The sequence below is a fragment of the Zingiber officinale genome, chromosome 7A, assembly GCF_018446385.1.
Source record: "Zingiber officinale cultivar Zhangliang chromosome 7A, Zo_v1.1, whole genome shotgun sequence".
In the NCBI taxonomy this organism is placed as follows: Eukaryota; Viridiplantae; Streptophyta; class Magnoliopsida; order Zingiberales; family Zingiberaceae; genus Zingiber; species Zingiber officinale.
In genome coordinates, this window is record NC_055998.1 from 81,597,466 (window position 1) to 81,604,936 (window position 7,471).

Sequence of the window (7,471 nt, forward strand, 5' to 3'; positions counted from 1 at the left end):
CTGGGACGAATCTAGGATTCGTCCCAGAATTGAGAATATTAAAAATAAAAGAAAAAAAATATGAAGGGCTTATATATTGACCTAGAGACATCGGAATTTCATGAAATAAATTTCTATGGATTTGTATTATTGTCGTAAATATACCATCATCCATAATTTTTAATTAATATTTTGATAGATTCAATTTTTTAAATCAAATTAGGTCAAATTAGGATAAAAAAATTGAAACAATCAATATATTTGGTCAAAAATATTTATAAATATATATTTAAGATCAGGACAATGATACGAACGCATAAAAACTTGTTTCATAAAATTATGATAACTGTAGGTAGATGTTTTTAAAAACATATATAGTTTACGACAAACTTAAAAGTTATTATGCAATGCATGTTAGTACATAAGTGATGAAAACCTTAAATTTGAACCTAGAGACATCGGAATTTCATGAAATAAATTTCTATGTATTCGTATTATTGCATTAAGAGGTTGTAATATTGTATGCAAGGTTTGAGATTATAAATAGGATCACCCTAAGTCACCGTTCAGCCTTCCAAGGCGTCCAACGGCCTAGTCTCTCGTGTTAATTTTCAGCTTGGCTATTGAGTACTCCAATCAGCCAAGCGTCTTGAGCTCTTCGACTCAACTCAATGTCTCGAGGACTCCTAACTCGAATTGACATATTGAGTGAGGCTCTTGAGGACCTTGACTCATTCCAAGCATCCTAACTCACCCTAAGCACCATAATTCGATTTTTTTTTCTCTCAAGTACCTTGATTAAGCTTGATGCTTTCTAGACTTGACTCCCTAAGCACACTAGTTTGAGCAAGTTTGATGTGGAAACGGAAAAATAATTTATCTTTTTTATTATTTTACTGAGTTAGATTTTTAAGATATTTTTAGTCTTTTGTCTATTTAAGAGTATTTAAACACTTGTTTAATTGTTTTAAGATAGTTTTTTATTAATAAGAATTTGTATAGCAGCCACGTCATTTCTTTCCAAACGTCAAGTTTGATTGTCTATCTCCTGACATTCTGAGAAATTAACAAGGTTTAGAAGATCGATTTTGGTATTCATGCGTGAATCAACGAAACTGATAGTTATTCGTTGCATCAGTTGATATCAGATCTAGGTGATCTTCTGGAATCATACCGCCGAGAAGGCATCAATGCGTTGACAACATCTACAACATGTATGAATGTGATATGGAGCAATGAGTTTGAGAGATAATTGATAAACGGATGGATCGGATGGAAGGGGTTGTAGAACAACTTACTAAAAGGATGGAGGCGATGTTTGAAAACCAAAATAGATGAAATTCGATCCAACCTTGTCACCAAACAAACATAGAGGAGGAAGATGAAGTTGTTGATGAGGAGGAAGACATTTTTATTTATAAAAAAGATGTGGACGATAAGATTGAAATAGCTGTTGATCCAATTTATGACAATGATGAAGTAGAATAAGTTGTTGATGAAGCTGGTGATGGCATGCTGCATATTTTGTTAGGTCCATAGTGGTGTAATCTGAGCTCTTCAACTCTATCAAAATATTCTTGTGTGATAAATCTATTTTCTAACTTATTGTACATCCAAGTTTTATTCATATACAATGTAACTTAATGAGAAATAAATTTACATCATTATTAGAAGAGAAGATCCTCTAGTCCCCTCTTGACCCCCTTCATAATTACAGCTGGATCGCGGTTGAAATCCGGCCACAATATAATTGACTATGATACCTCCCTGTGTTCACATTCTCACTTAGGTTATAGTTTGGATCAGGGTAGACGGTCGGAGGTCGCCGATGGTGGGCAGGTGGCCTGGCTTCCGAGCACTAAGTGGGGGCCTCCAGGTAGCCTCCGACTACTTGCTCCGACTCAAATTATAACTTAGGTGGAAATATGAATCCAGGAAGGTATCACAGCCAATTGCGGCTAGATTTCAGCCATGATCCAACCTCAATTGCGGAGGGGACAAGGAAAAAGGGAACCAGAGGATCTGTTATCCATTATTAGGTGTGTAAAACTAAGCATCCATATAGTTTAAATTTAATCTCAAGCACTTAAACATAAACTTAATACTATCAATATTACTTAAACTTAAACTAAGCATTAAGTTTAAACCTTAAAAGAAGCACATAGCACTTAAAGAGAAAGATCATAAATGGTGTCTCCTCCACTTCTAAACTCCTGTGGATTAGAAAATGCATTCTACCTAAAGATAACAAAAAAACAACAAAAAATTATCTTAAATCAATCATATTACATAATACCTTAAATACAACAAGATATACAACAGGTGAGCTCGCGGTCAACCAAGATTAGTTGGTTTGTGGCTAAGAATGCGGCTAGGGCTAGATTAGGTCGTGATTGACAAAGTTCGTCGCATGGCTGAGGCAAGCATTGAAGTCCTGCGGACGACCAAGCTCACGACCGATCTCACGACCGATCAAGCTCGCAGTCGAGGGAGCTTGCAGCAGAGTTCATAGCCATCCAAACTCACGATCGATCAAGCTCATGGTCGCAAGGTCGAAGTCGGTCATGCTCGTGGTTACGAGGTCGTGACCTGTCAATCTCATGGCCACAAGGTCACGACCGACCAAACTCATGGTTGGGAGCTCATGGTCGGGTAAACTCGCGGACGACCAAGCTCGCGGCCGCAAACTCATGATAGGGAGGGGAGAGGATAGGAGGGCCAACGCCAGAGACCCCTTCCCTGTCTGACACTAACGCTTTTCGTGACATGCAGGATAGCAAAAAGTCTTCAACCAGTCAATGCTAGAGCGGAGTGTTCAGCTAGCCATCTTCCCACTTTCGGACAAGATTATATTTGACGTCATTTGTGGGAACTTCACCTGCATCCGATATGTGAAGATGGACGAGATTGGAAGGATCACGATAGTAACCTTGACACAAGAAGAGCTAGAGATGTTGATAGAAGCATGGGCTGCTAGAATGGTGCAACAATGGCAAGTCACAACCGAGTGCCATGTGCCGAATGACCCCACGGAATTTGCAACCGGCCAGCATGTTGAACACGAATTCCAAGTGGAGGATCTAACTAGGTTCCAACTGCCCAGCCTCCTCTATCTGCCTTTCCTCGAGTAACTGTTCTGCTGATTAGCTTGCCGCCGGTGCTGCCTTCATCGATTGTATATTACAAGGTGTTGTTCCGAATGCCCCTAGAGGATATGGGCCGAGCAGAAAGGATACAGGGTTCATCTTCGAAAAACACCCTGTCCAAGATATCCGTAAGGGAAAGACTCCCATGATGAGCGACTCCCCCAAATGGGTCAGTACGTCGTTCTCGAAAGAGATATTGGAGGACAAACTCCCGAAGCATTATCAATCCTTGTCGACTAGGGAGTACTCAGGAACTACCAATCTTGAAGACCGTTTACTAAAATTTAAAAATGTGGCCATACTCTACCAATACACGGATGGAGTCAAGCGAAGCGTGTTCCTTACTACTTTGGCGGGTTAAACATAAAAATGGCTCAAGCGATTGCCTGTTGAGTCTAAAGAGGGACGGGGTTACTTACTTACATACGTGCATACATATAAAATCATGGCACCGGAAAAAGTTATTTATTTATTTTTCTACACTAATCATCATGCTTATCATATTGAACATGTAGACATACTAGTATTTCTGCATACAACTTAACTACTTGAAACATGATTCATGATATCATAAGCATACTAGCATGAACATGGAGAACATAAGTGCATAATTATCCATCCTAGTTCAAGTACTATCAAAGCATAAAGACATCACATGGTTCATATGCAAACTTAGAACATAAAAGCATAAAGCAGTTTTCTTCCACCGTGCCACTGCCACACACACTCTTGCCCTTCCTGCTGCTCCTCTTAGTTTAGCCATTCCTTTCCTTTTTCTGCAGTATAAGGAAACATAAAAACTATAAGCCCATAGGCTTAGTAAGTCACTTTCCTACTCACAAAACCATGAATCATGCATGAACATAAAGTGGTAAAGCCTAACATAACATGTGAGAGCATAAACATAAAGTCATATCATATCATGTGGGAGCAGAAACATAAAGTCATATCATATCATGTGAGAGCATAAACATAATGTCATATCATATCATGTGAGAGCATAAACATAAAGTAGTAACATGATCATATAAGCATCATAGACATATTTTCAAGAGCATCTTAAGTAAGCATAAAGGAAACCATATAACATGAACTTGTAGATGCAAGATGTTCTTTTGAAAACATGTATCATGGAATGAGTATATGCAAGATGTCCTTTTGAAAACATATATCATATACATACTTAAACATAATCTCAACATGAGGGCCCGGCTTTGTACCCACATACATACATAAATGCGTGCATCCTAAATAGATCCAAGGTAGCTAGTCTTGAACCTAGGAACTAGATCCGTTTCATAGACCATCGACCTAGGGGCAACTTAGGAGTCCATCCCTTTTACTAGGCCCGTTTCATATACCATCGACCTAGGGGTGCTTTTGGAGCCCACCCTTGGTACAAGTCATACAAAAGTAAAATAGCATATCATATTTCATATCATACATATCATGTTCTTGTCATATCTTGGCTTATCATGTTCTTGTCTTATCATGAAAAGTGCTCTTGATCCCAACTTAAGGGAAGCATCTTTTAGGCTTTTCATCTTACATAAGCCTTTCATAAACATATCATGTCCTTGTCATATCATGTAACATAGCATGTTCTTATCATATCATGAAACATAGCATGTTCTTAGCATATCATGAAACATAGCATGTTCTTAGTATATCATGAAGCATAGCATGTTTTAGCATATGATGAAGCATAACATATTCTTGTCATATCATAACATAGCATACATAACATAAAGCATAACCTAAGGAATCATAACATGATGGCATGTGTGTACATTACATAAAGCATATCATAACATAAAAGTTCATACCATATCATATAGAATCATTATCATGCATGGTTAGGGTTTTGAACTTCCTACAACCCTAAAACCTAACTTGGTCGAACCATCAAAAGTATGAATCCTAGGTTTTATGCCACATAAAACATGGAAATCAAATACCTAAGTTCTCATAACATTTAATATAACAAGTGAGTCCCTTAGGAACCCTAGGTAGCTTCCTAACCTAATTCCCTTGTCTTGGCCGAAACTTTTGAGCATGCTTCTTGGGTTTTCAAGTAACATAAAACATGGAAATTAAATACTTGAGTTCTTATAATACTTGACATAGCATGTAAGGGCTTTAGAGACCCTAGTTGGCTTTTAACCTAATCCTTTCTTTTTTTTTCTTCTTGGCCGAACCCTAGTAGCATGGTTCTCAATTCTTTTCTTCAACATGAAGCATGGAAATCTTAAACTAACATCATATAGTGGGTGACATATAATGAGGATTCATAAACATGCATAATTAGAGTCTAAGACTTCTTCTTGGCCGAAACCTTATGAACATGGTTTTATATCTTTAAGCAACATGGAGCATGAAAACTTTAATCTAACATCATGTAGTGAGTTACAAATCATAATTGGATCATAAACAAGCATAGTTTCCTTTTAAACTTTCTCTAACCATCCTTATCTTTTCATGGCCGAAACTTCAAGGAGCAAGATTCCAAGATTTAAGCAACATCAAACATTAAAACCTTAACCTAACATCATGTAGTGAGTTACAAATCATAAAGGAATCATAAACAAGAATAGTTTTCATTTAAACTTTCTCTAACTATCCTTATCTTTTCATGGCCGAAACTTCAAGGAGCAAGATTCCAAGATTTAAGCAACATCAAACATTAAAACCTTAACCTAACATCATGTAGTGAATTACAAATCATAAGGGGATCATAAACAAGCATAGTTTTCATTTAAACTTTCTCTAACTATCCTTATCTTCTCATGGCCGAAACTTCAAGGATCAAAGTTCCAAGATTTAAGCAACATCAAACATTAAAACTTTAACCTAACATCATGTAGTGAATTACAAACCATAATGGGATCATAAACAAGCATGGTTTTCATTTAAACTTTCTCTAACCATCCTTATCTTTTCATGGCCGAAACTTCAAGGATTAAAGTTCCAAGATTTAAGCAACATCAAACATTAAAACTTTAACCTAACATCATGTAGTGAATTACAAATGATAAAGGAATCATGTACAAGCATGGTTTACATCTTAACTTTCCTAACCTTTTTATTCTTTTTATAGCCGAAACTCAAGAACAAGGTTCCATCCTAAGTTTTTTCAAAACATTAAAACGTAGAAGGCTACTTGTACTGCAGGTGAGGGGGATACTTACTTCCTCTCGCTTGATTTACTAAGGGAGGTAACCTTGCTTTGTGAACTTTTCCTAGAGAGAAGCTCCTTTGCTTGGTTCGGCAATGGTGAGGAAGAAGAGGTTTGTTTGGTTTCGGTGGAGAGGAGGAGGAAGAGAAGAAGAAAAATGAATTTTCTCTTTCCTTTTCTCCTTTTATTCCAAATGAGAGGAAGAAGGAAAAATGAACTTTTCCTTCCCTTTTCTTTTACTTATCCTAAATGAAGGAAGAAAGCAAACCCTCTTTTCATTGGAAGAAGAAGAAGGAAACTTGAACTTCTCCTTCTTAGTGAAGAGAGCCTTCACTTTCCTTACCCTTAACTATCTTGTCCCTTTCCTTTCTAACAGCACACCCCTGCTGGGGCTACTGGTTATAACATAGAACTACTTACTAAGAGGTCCAAGGTTCAAACCATAGTCATGCCTCTTTTTGGTTCTATTTTTCTTTTATTTTTGGAAATATTCACATAAGTCTTATTCTAATCATGCAACAATTCTCATAAAATAACTTAGGGATCCTATGGGTGTTACACTTTCAAATGGCCTTCCTCCTGTTAGGATGTATACTAAAAGCCTAGTTTTTGGTATAAACATTTATCTAGAAATAAGAATCACATTGGTCAAATGTCTACATTTATGATAAATGAAGTTGTTCAATTAATTTATATTGTAGATAACATGGTATGTGGTGTCACACATAGAGGATCATGTTATCAGTACCTTATAAATTATAAACAGTAGCTCACGACCAAGATGGAAAGGAACAAACCATTAGAAGGTCGTAGTGTAATTAGGTATTAGTTTATCTTAATTATATAATTACACTAGTACACTTAGAGTGTATTAAGTAGGACCATCAGAGGTTGTTTCTTTTTACACTGACTTTATAAAGGAACAAAGACCTCAGTTAATATGAAAGTGTGTGCTATTAATCTTAATATAATAAAAAGCACATATATTTGATATTTATTTCTTTAATTTATCAATGAGTGAGATTTAGTTCGATAAATCAATAAGCCCGATAAGTTGGAAAATGATATCACTTATAGTGTGTGTTGTTATTATAGAAGAAAATTGTGTCCTAGTAATCTAGGTTGAGAATGTCCCCAAGAGGAGCTCATAAGGATTTTCATGTTAAACCCT